Consider the following 18,546-nt stretch of genomic DNA (forward strand, 5'->3'; position numbering starts at 1 on the left):
GAATTGTGCAGTAGAATGGTAGATCACAAGATACAAAAAAGAGTAGTTTGGTGCACAAACCCCAAGTGGCTGATTTTCTTACTATAAAAGCTGCAACAATGTTACATGTGGCAGTATTTCATACTATTACTCATTCCAACAATTACCAAGAGAAGCTAAGTTCCTTTTCACTTGGACAAATGACACTTGCCTTGCACAAGTAGATTTAACAAAACTAATTTCTTTTAAGTTGATGTATTTTCTTTCCCAGAAAAGTTGTACTGTCAGACCTCTCTATAACACCACCTATATAACAGTTATTCACTATAAAAGTCATAATTTTATTAGAACCAATTTTCATGTTATGTTATAATATATGTTCTCTATAACAACACTTTGCTATAGCAGCCAAAAATTATGAAACAAACGAACTTGTTATAGAAATATTTGATTGTACAAGATAAGCTTTTTCATGAGTTCTTTTGAATACTGCCCTAGTTACAGTCTTGTACATATGGAAGGTCAGGCTTACGTCCCCTTCTTTTATCATCTTTATCTTCTATATAGATATATGGTAGGGGTAAATTCAAACCCCTCAACAACAAGAACCTTTTTCTATGTGATGGCTTAAAATTGGAAAGAAAAGGGGGACAAACATGCATTAATAAAAAAATTGAAGCTTGCTATGAACTTTGTCATTAATCCGTCGCTAAATTGCTTGTAGCTATAGAATATTTTAATAATCTATCGCTAATTCTTCACTTAATAGAATTGGTAACAGATTTTATTGTTTAGTTACAAATTTGTCCATTGCTAATTCCTATTGTTTTGATAGTGACGTCTTATAAAATAAATTAAAATATGAAAGGAAGTGATCCAGCTTTATTGGGTGAATTGAAAACGTCCAAAAAACACCAAGATGTTTGGTTCACATATTTTCCTGAAAGCAACTCCATTTGGCTTCTATGCGACAGGAAAAAAATCTAGAGATCGATATTATCATCAGTGGGTCTTCTGCCAAGTGTGACCCTTAAACCAAAATGTTATTATAAGTTTAGGGATTTGGTTTAGAATTTTATGTTGTTGTTTCACTTTTAAAAGTTTAAATTCCAGTAACGCACTATGCTCAGTGTCACATATAGTGAGTTTTGAATTCGAGTATAGTGTACTGGAATTTTACGTGTCGGAATTTTAAACTCTAGCACACAATTTTTTATTTGAATTTTTTGTTTGTTTAAGTTTGAAATCCATGTCATTGTCATGGTCATTGTCATTGTGTTTCCGCATTACGGCCTTATTAGGGCATCTCTAACCTTTACCCCATTTTTGGTCCCTAAAACGGGAATTTCCCCATTTTGAGAACAACTTGGTCCAACCATTCCCCCATTTTATTCTTCAAACTTTTTTATATTCTTTTTTATATTCTATATTATATTATTATCTTTCATTTCAATTTTATTTTTTAATTTTCATTAAACAAATTCCATCTTTTATTTTTATTAATTTGTAATTTCCATTAAAACAATTCCATAAAATTTTAATAATATAATTTGTAAGCAATTATTATAGATTAATTAATAATTCAAATAAAAGTGAAATCATTGCGATACAAGAAATATATATTACATAACGATAAAATTCATCCAAAATACTACATAAATATTCAACTTCATCCTCTAGTATTCTCCCATAAATGATCTATTAATGCATTACGCAAGTGTAAAATGAGCATCTTTGTCCTTAATGCTTCTATGTGCAAAATGAGCATCTTTGAGATAATTATATATTTTGTGTACAATTATAACTTATAATAAAATTAACTTACAATTTTACATAAAAATAATAAATGCACGAAAATTAATTTATCAAAATTATACACCAAAGTTAAGATATAAAATTAATACTATAAAGACATGACATAAACATAATTAAGTATATATAAAGAGATAAATTAAAAGATTAAATAATAAAATAATAATAAAAAAGTGATGAATAGTAATGGGGGAGAAGAATAGTGTACCACCATATTTGAGGAAACACTATTTATCCCCCATTTTGGGGACAAAAATGGGAGAGGGTTGGAGCTAAATTACCCCAAAAATTGCCCCCATTATGGGGAATGAGGGTAAAGTTGGAGATGGCCTTAGATACCAGGTATCTAAGAAGCCGAAATAATGATTGAGTAATGAGTGGGAACTAATGAGACAAAGCCTAATGAATTGGTCTAATTCACGTACTCCAAACTATGTAGTATGATTATTGTTGAGAAATTTTCATAAAATACTATCTTTTAGTAGTAATTAGCTATCTATATATACCATTTGCTATATTATGGATTATAGATATCTTTTATGTGGCTATAAGATGTATTTGATGTATTTAAGCTATTGTATTTATGAATACAGTAGCAAAAATAGGCGTGAATCAGGGAAATCCAGCTAATCAGTTGTTGTATTCGAGTGTATTCGACTATATTCATGGAGTGAAACATAGGATTACAGATGGACAGACTACTGTATTCGATTGTATTCACGGCGTGAAATAGGGGATTACACTGTTTTAAAACGAAAGTGAACAAATTAATATAATAGACTCCTAATATAACTCAACAAACTCAATTATAACACACAAATTTTATTTACAGTTATAAAAAAGATTCTCAAACGAAAAATACCCCAAAAACATAGCAATCTTCAGAGAAATTAAATAATACATCTGAATATATAAATTGTATTAATTAAAAAAAACTTATGAATACATTCATGGCATATAGCGAGACAGTGAATGCAATGAAATACATAGAATACAACAGGATGTATCAAAATAGAGAGAGAAAGAAAATAGTGTAACTGATTAGCGTATTTAGTGGCTTAGGGCTAGGAGGTAATTAAAATTAAATATTTTGCTATAAACCTTAAAATGTATCTATAGAATATAATTTTTTTTAAATGGTATTTATTTAAAATAAATAAGGTGTTAACCTTTGCTACAGGAGGTAAAAATTCCATTATTGTTTAGGTCCTTGTAACGCTCTTACCCAAATCTTTGTGACAGACGCCAATTTTATAAGCAACCTTGTAGTTCTTTTATGTGTCATAAAATTAATGATTTCCAACCCATGAGATCATAGCCATACAAAATTAGGCCCTACTAAGAGCAATGTAACTCTTAGGTATAAGTTTGTGAGTCTAAGAAGATAGAGTAAAAATTAAGAGTATGTCTTTTAAATGAATTTTTATACTATTGTATCACCTAAATGATATAGATAATTATCAATATGTGCTAAATGTAAGCACGTAATTTTTGACCCGCACAAATTTTAATTTTATTTTTAGTATTCTTAGTATTTCATAATATTTACTTGAGTTGTTTTTAGGATTTTAGTCTACTTTTATTTCTATTTTCTAAAACATAAATTTTAAAACACAAAAAAAAATAGTTTTATTTTTATTTTCTCATTTACTTAAGGTCATTAATACTTTGTAGCGATATTAATTTAATTTTACTATGGTTTTAACCTATTGTTCTCTACCTTTATTTTAATATAATCTTGGAAAATACCAAAAATAGTTTCACTTTTAACGTTTAATTTTGTTTTAATAGTTAATTCTAATCAATTAGGAGTGACTTTATCTTTTTATAAGTATTTTATACTACATTAGAAGAAAATTGGGTTTAATGAATTTTCAGCTTTTCTTAGCCCAATTCTAAGCCCAACAACCTTTTACCATCAGCCCAATATCATTTAATCTAGCAGCCCATCTCCTCTTTGACCCAACCCATTTGACCCACTAACTCGCCCCATTTCTGATTTAAGTCCTAAATCTTCATCTCATCTAATCAAATGGCTCATGTTTGGTCTCAAGTTAGTATATAAAACCAATTATAACCTAAAAAGAAGGAACCCTAACAACGGAGCACAACACAGCCGCCGAATATCATCACTAGTGGCCAATGACTGCCCTACACCATCACCCTCTTCCCCTCTCGTCACTCTTCCCATTCGCTTCTCGCTGTTGTGTCAACCGGACACACACAGGATGAAACCAGATCTAGCCAGACTTGCATGCTTCGGCAACCCTTTGAGCTTTGTTCCCCCTTAGCGTCGTTCTGGTGTTACTCATTGTGGTAGCGACACCGGATTTGCGCACATCTAGACAGACAGAGATAGACACGTGCAGAGAAAGTTCTGGAGGGTGACATAGAGGAAGACGAAAATGCTAACTTCATAGCTTTCTTTCCCCATTAACGTTGCCATGTGATGCCACTGTCCGCCTCCATTACATGTCATGACCCTAAAACCGACCCAGTCGTGATGGATCCTATCATGAAACTAGGCCAGTCGACACAAATTCCAAATCAAACCGGTATTTCATAAAATTCATTTTTAAGATATTAAATTAACAAAATCTCATAACATAAGTCTAATTAACCAGTGCAGAAGAAAATAACACAAGCCTGGCATCGGGGTGTCCCAAGTCACGAGCATCTACTAAGGTTTGAATAAAATGAAGAGTCTTACAAATATACTAAAACAGTCTAAGGAAGATAAGATGGAGAAGATCAGGGCTGCAAACGCTGGACAACCACGTTGCTAACTCCGATGAACCTGCCACTGAGTAATCAACACCCGCTACCGGGTTCAGAAATACCTGAATCTGCACACAAGGTGCAGGAATTAATGTGAGTACACCAACTCAGTAAGTAATAAGAGTAAATAAAGACTGAGCAGTAAGAAAACATATAATTCACGTCATAGCACCACAGTATGTACAGTGTGTTTCCAAAACAATATATAAATTAAATCATTTCGTTAAAAATCCAGTTTCAGTAGAAATCATTTGAAGATGTGCAAAATTCATTTAAAACATCTTTCAGTAGTTTTCAAACAAGTGATGAAATAGTAGGTAGAAATAATGAAAAAAAACATAGTCGGCCCCTCGGGCAAAACTCACTCGTATACAGCCCCTCGGGCGAAATGAATCATAAACCGCCCCTCGGGCTAAATATCAATAGAACCGGCCCCTCGGGCTACCTTACAATCACTCGTAATCAGCCCTCAGGCAACAACATAAATAAAAAAACAGCCCCTCGGGCAACATCACATCACTTACACTAGGTACCCGCGCTCACTGGGGGTGTTCAGACATTGGAGGGCTCCTACAACCCAAGCTCTATAACAAGCCATCTCGTGGCGTAATAAATCAGGCCCTCAGCCTCATTACAACAAGTCACCTCGTGGCATAAACCAATCTGGGACCTCGACCTCAGAATATCATGAATCAGTAACAACCTGCTACGACATGCAACCCGATACCATAATATCCTCATAATACAGGCCCTCGGCCTCACTCAGTCAGAAATCTCTCAAGCCACTCGGGCTACATTAAAACAGGATGCTTAGTTGAAATATCATTTAAAGTATCAAAATGGAGTAAATAAGACCGAGTTATGAAATCAGTAAAACATAGCATGACTGAGTACAATTATTAAATCAAAACAGTAAGGAATTTCAGTAAAGAAAGTCTCTAAGGGTCCAAACAGTTGGCACAAGGCCCAAATATGGCATCCAGCCCAAAATATAGTAATACTTTCCAAAACACAATAATATCAAATAGTTTTCAATCAAATACGCGATATAGTCGTACAGGACGGTCCAAGTCACAATCCCCAACGGTGCACGATCCCACACTCTTCATCTAGCGTGTGCGTCACCTCAAAGTAGTGAAACGATGTGAAATCCGGAGTTTCATACCCTCATGATAGCATTTACAATCATTACTTACCTCAAACCGAATGAAAATCTACACCGCGATGGCCTTGCCGCTCGACTTGGCCTCAAATCGCCCCGAATCTATCCAAAATCAGAACCATATCATCAATACATGCCAAAAGGACAAAGCCCATGCGAAAATTATAGAATTAGACACAAAATCCCGAATTTGCTCAAACCTGGCCCCCGGGCCCACGTCTTGGAATCCAACAAATATTGCAAAATTAGAAACTCCTTTCACTCCGGAGTCTATACATACCAAATACATCAAAATCCAACCACAAACGACCCCTCAAATCCCTAAATCAAACTCTTCAATTTCAAACCCTAAACCCCCAATTTTAACCACTAATTTCCATAAATTCCATGTCTAATCAGTAAAATATCACCATAGAAACGATTTTTAGTTCCAAGAATCTTACCTCCACGAAATTCCCTCTTCAAATTGCTCCCGCAAGCTCCAACCCGAATGAGAAATTGATGAAATAAGCCAAAAATTTGCGAAGGCATCTATTTATATGTTCTGCCCAGTGATACCGCACATCCGCCTTTTTTCCTCGCACCTACAGACCCGCACTTGCAGTCCCAGGTGCGCACCTACAAGTTCTCATTAACTTCTCCTTTTCCGCACCCGCGCCCAATCAGCCGCACCTGCGGGCTTGCAGATGCAGTAACCTTTCTACATCTGTGATGAACCTCAACAAGCCTAAACTCCGCACCTGTGACGACCATTCACACCTGCAGTGACCGCACCTATGGCCACCCGCCCGCATCTGCGGAAATCTCAGAACAACAGCACACCAATATTCTTTAAGTACCAAAATCGATTCGTCAACCATCTGAAGACATCCCGAGGTCCTCGGGACCTCAACCAAAAATACTAACAAGTCATATATCAATATTCAAACTTAGTCGAACCCTCAGAACGCTAAAAATAACATCAAAACACTAAATTAACCCATAATTCAAGCCTAAGAATTTCTAAACTTTCGAAATGTGCCAACGATGACGAAACCGCCCAAACCACGTCCGAATGACCCAAAATTTTTGCAAACACATTACAAACGACACTACGAACCTATTCCAACTTTCGGAATTCCATTCCGACCCCAATAGCTAATTTTCCACCACCAACAGGAAATCGTCAAAAATCCAATTTCGCCAATTCAAGCCTAATTCTACCACGGACCTCCAAATAACATTCCGAACACACTCCTAGGTCGCAAATCACCTAACGAAGTTATCCGAACCATAATAACCAAATTCCGAGATCACTTACCTACAAGTCAACTTCCGGTTGACTTTTCCAACTTTATGATCAACTTAAGAGACTAAGTGTCTCATTTCTCTTTACAATCATTCCGAACCCGAGCCAACCAACCCAACAAAACATAAAAGAGCTGAACCACAGAAAATTAAGCATAAATGGGGGAAACGGGGTAAAAACTCTCGGAACGACCGATCGAATCGTTACATTCTCCCCTACTTTAACATACGTTTGTCCTTGAACGTGCCCAGATTTGTTCCGAAAACTGCCAAAATAGTTGTGTAACCTACTATGCACATACGCAGGGGTGATCCCATGTACCCTAGCCCATATAGGCCCGATGGCACAATATAACTGATATTTCACAATTCAACCTAGCCCATTAATCTTAGAACCAAATTTTCACTTCTGAAATAATTTATAAGATCAAAATCTCACATCTACACTCTGAATAAGTCCGAACAAGCGGTAACAAACCATATTTGCAATCCTAGATGCAATTACATGATATGCCACATAATTCAAACACTTGTAGCGATAACGTCTAATTGCAGCAGTTTCTCAAAACAACCGAATATCGATAATAAATCTCTTATCAAATAAAGCCTTATTCCAACACTTCTGTATACTGCCAATGATGAAAGAAACACACAGAAAGTCATAACCACTCCTTAGATCACCCATTCATGAAGCTTCCTCTCATTTGGCAAGGACCATAGTAAATTTCGAAGCCGAAACCCCATATTATCCTTCCAGCATGTTGAAATTGAATCCTATAGTATTCATTCTAGATCTCAATGAACTTATCTCATCCAACATGGATACTCTAGTGACATGACATATCAATACAATCTAGATCCACAACCGTGCGACCCGCACACCAATAAGCAACAGTCTAAATGTACTCACATCATGGAAAAATGACTCAAATGAGAGAGCTGTAAGCTCACCAGTACCACCACCACATAATGCTGAGAACCCATCATACTTTGTAGAACCAGAACACACAAATCTAACTTAAAGGATCATACCTCCACATGACTTTGCTGCAATGCGCGACCCTATCCAAACACTAGTCCACATGAAACACCTCAAGTCACTATGCTCAAAATCAACAACCAATTGCAATGTGATGTCTAGTACCAAAAGCAAATCATCATAAACACAGAGAAGCATTGACATGACACCATACTAACCCGAAAGGACATAACTAATATGCCATCCACCGAGCAATACCCATTACCCTTCCCGCTCGAATTCCACTATGAGACCCAACAGGACCGCATCATATGTGCCTATAACCAATAAATCATAACGCGTCGCAAAACAGAAAGGTAACTCATATATCACTTTAGAACACTAATAAGCTCAATAACAATCGAATCAACACATCCCTCAACAATAGCAACTCGGAGTCAACAAAGCCGACTCGATGCAGAAAACACATTCGTAATGGCCTACCAATGAACCCCTTATCAAGGAGTTCCTGAAGCTGCTCCTTCAACTCCTTTAACTCTGCCGGTGCCATACGATACAGTGCCCATCACCAAATCAATACAGAAATCAACAACCCTATCCGGTGGCATGCTCGACCGCAGGAAACACATCTGAAAAATCCCTCACGAAGGCCAAATAAGAAGACAAACCTTCCCAACCATCCGCTGGGTCTTTAAAATGAAATCACCCTACTGGGAACATAATCCGTCGAACCTCGCCACTCAATCCGTGGCATCCCCGGCATAACCAACGTCGCCGTCTTAGCGCAACAGTCCAGAATAGCACGACATAGAGACCACCAATCCATACCCAATATCACATCATAATCCACTATACTAAGCAACAAAAGATCCACTCGGGTCTCCAAACCTCCATTAGTCACCACACAAGACCGATATACACGGTCCACAACCACGACATAACCTGCCTATGAGAACTCACGATCTCTAAATTCATAAAGCACACGAATCACCATATCTGATCCCAACTCTACTACCCAAATATCTAACACACATCTGATACTCGATCATTCCATGAGGGACACTCCTAAAATTCTTCTGTGCCACCAAGCAACCTTGAATATCAGCAGTTGATCAAACAAGAGAGTGCCGCAATACTAACGAAGTATCCTTAGCTCAAACACATTGCCCTTTCTGAAATGTATACTCTCATCAAGCTACACCAATTAGTAATATCATTTACCTAGTCATCTGAAACTGTCCATGTTGCATAAGAACTGATAACCTCCCTTCCGGAACTGGACCGTGACCTTACATATGCAATTCTAAATCTTACACAACATACCGAATATACCACGCCATCCCATGATAAATATGAGAACTTCATAATCCATGCCGAGCCACAAGAAACTACGTACTCAACTAGCCAAGAACTTTCTATTTGATCCAATCTAGAAGAAAATCACTATACATCACATGCTACTCACGCCAGTAAAAAATATACATCTCTAACTGTGGTAGAAACCATCAAGAACTCTCCGAATTCCATTTGCACAAAGCCAAACCGTCAGGACTGAATCCTTCTAACTCAACCAAGCTACGCAGGTCACTAAACCCAAGAGCATTGCCGCGAAACACCTGTAGAAACTCATTACCTCATAAGCACCCAAAGAACTAATCATATCCCTTACCATACTGATCCGACCTACTAACAAGCTATCCCATTTATCCAAGTTTCTTCTGAATTGCCTTGGAATTAATACTTCTCCTTGCTATGATACCCCAGTCCTCAACCCAGTCTCAACACTTGAGATCCAAGCATAAAACCACACCGTCTAAGGCTCATAAGCCGCTGAATACTCTCTTAAATATCTTCAGAAACACCACATTTCAAATACTTACCCTGAAGAGATTTCCTACGAATCTAAAGCCATTAACTTCAGCTTCTTGATACTGATATGTATAATCCATAATTGATATAAAAATACCACGAGTCCTGACACCCTCCAATGTAAACCTCAGTTTCTAGCCAAATACACATCCTGAAATAAAATTCTCAATTGTTGAATGTAATCCTTGAACCCATTAGAACTATTCTCGAGAATCATCCACTCTGCTCAAACCTCAATTAGACTGACCGAACGGATGGGACAACCTATGCTCCCTTAGCACTCAAAATTTTAGATCCTTCACCAATAATAACTCAAGTCATTCCATGATTCTTATACACCCATAAAGCATAATAGAACCCCTATCCAAAATTTTCTTTACTCGAGTCATCCTCGATCTCAACCTCTTCAAGTCACAACTGATTCGCCAGCATACCTCAAACTGAAACTGATACGACACCTAGTCGCGCAATCAACTTATCAATAGCGGACTCCCTCACTTGGCTCAAATCCATAGGTCAAAACATACAGAACTCACAATGCCCATACTCTACTACTACCATAATACCGTGGTGAGATCAAAATAAATCCTTCATAAGCTCGTGCAACACAAGCCATCTAGTACCTCAAATCATCTACAAATCTCATATTCATCCTCGTAACAGTCAAGCCCACCCTTAAGCGATCCCAATTCAAATTGCAACACATATATTTCATTGGTAATAGAGATCTCGCCACAAAATAATATAGGGATCACACAACTTCAGAACACTCCGCAGGAGATAACCCACCTACTTCACCACAAACTAACATCTCTTTATACCCTCCCACCGTCATAAACATCACGCAATCACTTAATCTTCCTGAGTCTAAACTCATATCACAACATGAAATCTACTTCACTTCCCAACTAGATGACATGAAAAGATCCTTCAATACACCTATAAATCGGGGCTACACATCAAATCAAGATGGAAATCAAGCACCAAATAGTGCTTTCTACCCTCAAGCAGACCCTTCTCGTAATATTCAAATCATATGAACACATCTCCCAATCACATCATTCTCATCACGTAGTCATTCAGTCATCACTCCCACTAATAGGGACACTACCGAACATATAAATCCAAAACCACGCAATCAACGCCTCAGTGCTCAAGCTACAGGCAAAACCCGGCTTCAAGTCCTCTAGACTGGCCCAACATCAACACAGAAATATCACATCTTGCATCTCGATAGGGAATCACAATTCGTCGATGCACAACTAATATCGAGTGCTGATGTGCGCTTGCGGACGTGTGGAAGGAATTTCAAGAATTACATTTAAGGCTGAATCAACCACGCACAACAAGAATTCAAGAATATGGGATTTCCTAAAGGTTCTGCAACCTCTCGAAGATAAGTACAGACGTCTCTGTACCGATCTGCGAGACTCTACTAAACCTACTCATGACTTGTGAGACCTATGTAGCCTAGGCTCTGATACAACCTTGTCATGACCCTAAAATTGACCCGGTCGTGATGGCACCTATCATGCAACTAGGCCAGCCGACACGAATCCAATTAAACCAGTATTTCATAAAAGTCATTTTTAAGCTATTAAATTAATAGAATCTCATAACATAAGTCTAATTAACCAGTGCAGAAGAAAATAACACAAGCCTGGCATCGGGGTGTCCCAAGTCACGAGCATCTACTAAGGTCTGAATAAAATGAAGAGTCTTACAAATATACTAAAATAGTCTAAGGAAGATAAGATGGAGAAGATCAGGGCTGCAAACGCAGGACAACCACGTTGCTAACTCCGATGAACCTGCCACTGAGTAATCAACACCCGCTACCGGGTTCAGAAATACCTGAATCTGCACACAAGGTGCAGGAAGTAATGTGAGTACACCAACTCAGTAAGTAATAAGAGTAAATAAAGACTGAGCAGTAAGAAAACATATAATCCACGTCATAGCACCACAGTATGTACAGTGTGTTTCCAAAACAATATATAAATTAAATCATTTCGTTAAAAATCCAGTTTCAATAGAAATCATTTGAAGATGTGCAAAATTCATTTAAAACATCTTTCAGCAGTTTTCAAACAAGTAATGAAATAGTAGGTAGAAATAATGAAAAAAAAAATAGTTGGCCCCTCGGGAAATATTCACTCATATACAGCCCCTTGGGCAAAATAAATCATAAACCGCCGCTCAGGCAAAATATCAGCAGAACCAGCCCCTCGGGCTACCTCATAATCACTCTTATTGGCCCCTTAGACAATAATATAAATCAAAAAATATCCCCTCAGGCAACATCACATCACTCACACTGGGTACCCGCGCTCGCTGGGGTGTTCAGACTCCGGAGGGTCTCCTACAGCCCAAGTGCTATAACAAACCATCTCGTGGCGTAATAAATCAGACCCTCAGCCTCATAACAACATGCCATCTCGTGGCATAAATAATTCTAGGCCCTTGGATTCACAACATCATGAATTAGTAACAACCTGTTGCGGTGTGCAACCCCATCCCATAATATCCTCACAACACATGCCCTCGGCCTCACTCAGTCAGAAACCTCTCAAGCCACCCGAGCTACAGTAAAACAGGATGCTTAGTCGAAATATCATTTAATGTATCATAACAAAGTAAATAAGGCTGAGTTATGAAATTAGTAAAACATAGCATGGCTAAGTACATTTATTAAATCAAAATAGTGAGGAATTTCAGTAAAGAAAGCCCCTAAGGGTCCAAATAGTTGGCACGAGGCCCAAATATGGCATCCGGCACAAAATATAGTAATACTTTCCAAAACACAATAGTATCATATAGTTTTCAATCAAATATGCGACATAATAGTCATATGGGACGGACCAAGTCACAATCCCCAATGGTGCACGACCTCACGCTCATCATCTAGCGTATGCGTCACCTCAAAGTAGTGAAATGATGTGAAATTCAGGGTTTCATACCGTTAGGACAACATTTACAATCATTACTTACCTCAAATCGGATGAAAATCTACACCGCGATGCCCTTGCCGCTCGACTCGGCCTCAAATCGCCCCGAATCTATCCAAAATTAGAATCATATCATCAATACATGCCAAAGGACAAAACCCACGCAAAAATTATTAAATTAGACTCAAAATCCTGAATTTGCTCAAACCCGGCCCCACGAGCTCACATCTCGGAATCTAACAAAAATCGCAAATTAGAAACTCCTTTCACTCCCGAGTCTATACATACCAAATACATCAAAATCCGACCACAAATAGCCCCTCAAATCCCTAATTCAAACTCTCTAATTTCAAACCCTAAACCCCCAATTTTAACCACTAATTTCCATAAATTCCATGTATAATTAGTAAAATATCACCATAGAAACGAGTTTTAGTTCCAAGAATCTTACCTCCACGAAATTCCCTTGAATTCCCTCTTCAAATTGCTCCCACAAGCTCCAACCCGAACAAGAAAATGATGAAATAAGCCAAAAATTCGTGAAGGCATTTATTGATATGTTCTGCCTAGAGATATCGCACGTGCGGACCTGCGGTCCCAGGTGCGAACCTGTGGTTTCCCATTAACTTCTCCTTTTCAGTACCTGCGCCTAATCAGCCACACCTGCGGGCTCACAGGTGCGGTAACCTTTCCGCATCTGCGATGAATCTCAACCAGCCCAAACTCCGCACCTGCGGTGACCACACCTGCGGCCACTCGTCCACATCTGCGGAATTCTTAGAACAGCAACACACCAACGCTCAACCAAAAATACTAACAAGTCATATATCAATATTCAAACATAGTCATACCCTCAAAATGCTCAAAATAACATCAAAACACTAAATTAACCCATAATTCAAGCCTAAGGATTTCTAAACTTTCAAAATGCGCCAACGATGCCGAAACCACCCAAACCACGTCCGAATGACCCGAAAATTTTGTACACATATCACAAATGACACTACGAACCTATTCCAACTTTCAAAATTCCATTCCGACCCCAATAGCTAATTTTCCACTACCAACCGGAAATCGCCAAAAATCCAATTTCGCCAATTTAAGCCTAATTCTACCACGGACCTTCGAATAACATTCCGAACACACTCCTAGGTCCCAAATCACCTAGCAAAGTTATCCGAACCATAAAAACCAAATTTCGAGATCACTTACCTATGAGTCAACTTCCAATTGACTTTTTCAACTTTATAATCAACTTAAGAGACTAATTGTCTCATTTCTCTCTACAATCATTCTGAACCCGAGCCAACCAACCCAACGCATCATAAAATAGCTGAACCACACAAAATGAAGCAGAAATGCGAAAAACGAGGCTAAAACTCTCAGAACGACCGATCGGGTTGTTACATTACACTACTAACAACAACCATTTTACCATGAAAACTAACCAACAACTCACCTGCTCACATAACTTTCTTTTTTATTTGTCTAAAACCACTTGAAAAATTAACATGAACATGCAGATCCACAATCCAATCGTCCCTATTTCCATTGTCTTAAGCTCAGGCACAGTCATAGGCTAGAAAATTGGTTCAAGTTGCTGGTTTTACTTCAAAAGTTCGAGCCCAACAGAAATAAGCATTCGTCGAGGTTGTTGGGTTCATTGAGGTGCTATTTGAGGTCTTGGTCAAGCTCTGGTCTGAAGGCTGATTCAATACCTGTTTGAGATTTAAGGTTCAAATTCTTTTTTTTATTTATTTGTTCCTTTTTTGAATTTTATATACATCTTATTGGCTTTTTAGAATATTCGGTTGAGGTTTTTTTGTTCTTCATTTGTTTTGTTTGACTTGTATTTTGTTTATTTTGTTTTATTTTATTTGTTATTTGTTTATGTGTTTACAGTTTTTCTTCTTATGTGTTACTGCTTTATAACTTTCATCATATGCATTACCTGGTCAATTCTTTCTACAACAAGTCTCGCAGTATGCGTTGCGTACATGAACTCATTGTTGAGTCACCCTTATTTTAAGAGGGGGACCGTCGGACGTATGGAGTGGGTGAAAAACTTGAGCAGCCCGCCATCGACCATACGCTCCCCCGAATTGCTTTGTTAGTGGACCCCAAACTTAGGTCAGCCTTTAGGTCATTCTTATTTACATTATGTCATTTAGATCTAGCAGGGCTTGGTCCCCAACACCGTGTCCCTTTGAAGGAGGCCTATCCAAATTATGTCAAAATGGGCCCCTAGACCAAAAAGATATTTAATCATCTCTATGTGCTACATGCTGCATTCTTTAAGGGTAAAAGGGGTCATTTGACGGACCAATGATGGTTGAAGGTAAATGAGAAAGAAAAGAGGGTGAAGTGTAAAAATGAAGCAAGTAGGGCCCAGTTATATTTTTCTTTTACAATTTTTTTCAAGAAAAAGACCAAAAAATGAAAATAAAAAATCCAAAAAATTTTGCGCTTTCCCATCATTTTTCAAAAAAAAAAGAAGACAAAGAATATGTTTTCTCCAAATCAGTTGGTTTTTTATCTCTCCCGTTCCAATCTTCTCGAACTTCGCATACCTGATTCTCATCTTTTGGGGCGGGATACGTAGGCAGCCTACATAGGGCCTAGTCTTCCTAGTAAGTCTTAGGTTCTTGGCTTTGTGGGTCATAGCCAAATCTTGCATGTCTAGCCACGTTTGGCCACGTTGGTCATTTTGTAAAATAGGATTATTTTCTCAAAGTGGATTTTTATCCCATGTCTTAGAGCCCTAAATCCACAACAAGGTGTCCTATCAGTTTGAAGGTCCATTCCTGTTGAATTTGCATGTCTAGCCACTTTTGTCCACATTGGTCATTCTTGCAAAATGGGGTCATTTTCGCGAAAGTGGTTCAATGACCCATGTCTTAGAATCTTGAGTCCAGGACTAGGTGTCATATTACTTTAAGTCCCGTCCTTGTTGAATTTGCATCTCTAGCCGCGTTTGGCCATTTTTGCAAAATGGGTTATTTTTGCAAAGTAATTCCAGGGCCATGATTATTGGGAGTTTGAAGCAATATAAGAGAGGTATTTTCATGTCTTAGAGATAACTTTTGTTGAGTTTTCACTAATAGCCACCCTTGGCCACGTAGATCATTTTGCAAAATAGCCCAATCATGTCTTGCATGTGTCTAATAGGAGGTGTTGTGGCATCGCATAGTGTCTTGAGTCACTAACTCTATTTAGTCTTATTCTTCTCATTCAGGTATGGATTCATTGTCACACCCATTTTTCACCTTTTTAACCCTTTTAAAATAATAAAAAGATTTTTGAAGCTCAAATGGGTTTTCAGTTTTGAAAGTGACAAAAGGTCGTGTTTCGAATGATTTGTCACCATTTAAAATAATTTTTCTTTCCAAAACACGTTTGGCTATAAACTAGTTTGCACCAGAGTTCTAGATAAAGGGGTTCATTTGACTTGAGGAAAAGATGTTAGGCATTTCCCGAGTCCCGTAACTAGTACGGTTGCATACTCAATATAATTGGCTTTAAAGAATATTCTAATTAAGGCAAAATCACACAAAAGCAAGATAAACACACAAGAGGCTCGAGGTCGTCCACACCTAAATAAAAGAAAAGAAAAGAAAATAAGAAGAAAATACTAACAGTCTACACTACGCTCATTCCATGATGTCCGTAACGGCCTTCAATTACATTAACTACGGGGCATACCCCGGATAAAATATATATAAAGTCTACAGGGCATTTCTCATAATATGAACTAAAGGGAACGACCTCTCGCCTCTAAAAAATAAATAAAGCATCCTAAAGTTTACCTGCCCGAGTGTTGCCGGCCTAAAACATGCTCCTAACGGCTAATGTAATAAAGTAAATAAATAAGATAAATCTAAAGCATGTAACAATTTAATTATGTTTGTCTTTTCCCCATTCTCGTGGCTCCTATAAACATTCCAGAAATAATAATTTCGTGTCTGACCAACCAATTATTGAAATAAATATCCAACCAAAATATAGACCATTCGAAGAAAACAGAAGGTCGCCAACAAGGTAGCCATTTTAATATTATAGAAAAACTAATAAAACTTTGACCTAAATGCTGAATTTTTTTTATTAAATGGTTTTAGTAATCAGTCAAGACATTATATTGAACATCCTATTTGTATATACATCTATTTTCTGCCATAAATATAATGATTGCATCCTACTCTAATCTAGGAGAATATTGAGACCTTTACCCTTTTTTAGAATTTAAACTGAAAGGAGGGAGATTAAATCATCGTGCTATCATTTCCTTAGTGAATTAACTTCAGGCATTTAACGCAATAAGAACTAAATCCAAAATCAGAACTTATTCATATAACGAACTTGACAAACACATATGAAATCAACAAACAATTAAGAGAATAGGATACCAACATATTTCAATCACAACACATGAAAGTATCGTCTCAAATAATAAAGAAGAGGAGAAAGAGGAACCTGAACTGTTTTCCAATATATTCAAATTTCACAGTAGCTACACAGACAATCTATGAATTATCGCCCTAACCAAATTAAAAATAGCAGGAATCCCAAACACGAACCCGAACAGAATCTTGAATCGGCAAATCGAACCTCATCTCAACTGAACTCCATTTTCGACACCCAAAAATCGAAAGGAAAAGCGGAACTACAACATTTCGTGTTTTTCTGATTTTTGTAGTCCGAGGGAAGCTAAAGGAACTTGCATTATTTATATGAAAGAACTCCGAAAATTAGAGAAGGAAAAATCGAAAATCAAAAACTAAAATCCTAGAACCTTCTTCTTTCCGATTTCAGTGTAAAGACTAGGTCCCTTGCCCATGATTAAAAGCTAAAATCGGAGTAAGAAGAATACAAATGTAAAGGAAACTGTCGTTCTGTAGCCTCTTTGTCTCGTTACTCTTTTCTCTATCCGTGACTATATGTGCATGTTTTATGTTCGTGGCTTAGGTTGAAGCAACAATGAACAAGAGATGGGAGGTGACGGCTATGGCGGAATATGGGTGAGACATAGAGAGTTTTTCAGACAGATTGTGGTTGATTTTGGCTAAGGAATAAGAAATTGATCTGATTTTGGGGATTTTTGGTTTAATCCTTTCTGGGTTTTCAGTTAACGTGTGAAAAAAAGGGTTTCGGACTGGGCGCTATGGAGATAGGGTGGTGCGGCGGTGGTGGCTGACCTTAGGGGTGGGCCACTGGTCTTCTTATCTAGGGTCTAGGGTTAGGTATATTGGAGAAGATGTAGTTTATATATGGGGTATATGAGTCTAGGTTAAGAAAATTGGGCTTGCCTTGTTTCGGCCTGGGGATATCCGAAATTAAGCTTAAAATTGGGATTTCAACTCTTAAAATTCACCCATTAAGAAACTTAAACCTTTTCCTTTAAAATAATTTAAAATATACTATTAAATATATAATCAATTCCAATTAATCAAAGTAAACTATACCATAATATGAAACTAATATTTTTGTATTTTCAAGTAAGTGTAGAGAAAAAGAAATAAGTTGAAATCATAGTAAAAATTAAAATATTACTATAAGATACTAATGGCCTTAAGTAAAAGAGATACAACATATATGTAATGAACTATTTTTGTATTTTCATTTTTTTTGTCTGAAAAGATAAAATTGAAGATAAAATATACTAAAATTCTATAAAATTAAATAGACACTAAAAATACTACGAATACTAAAAATAACTCTTAAGAATCATGCGGGTC

This window comes from Nicotiana sylvestris, chromosome 9 (genome assembly GCF_000393655.2).
Source record: "Nicotiana sylvestris chromosome 9, ASM39365v2, whole genome shotgun sequence".
In the NCBI taxonomy this organism is placed as follows: Eukaryota; Viridiplantae; Streptophyta; class Magnoliopsida; order Solanales; family Solanaceae; genus Nicotiana; species Nicotiana sylvestris.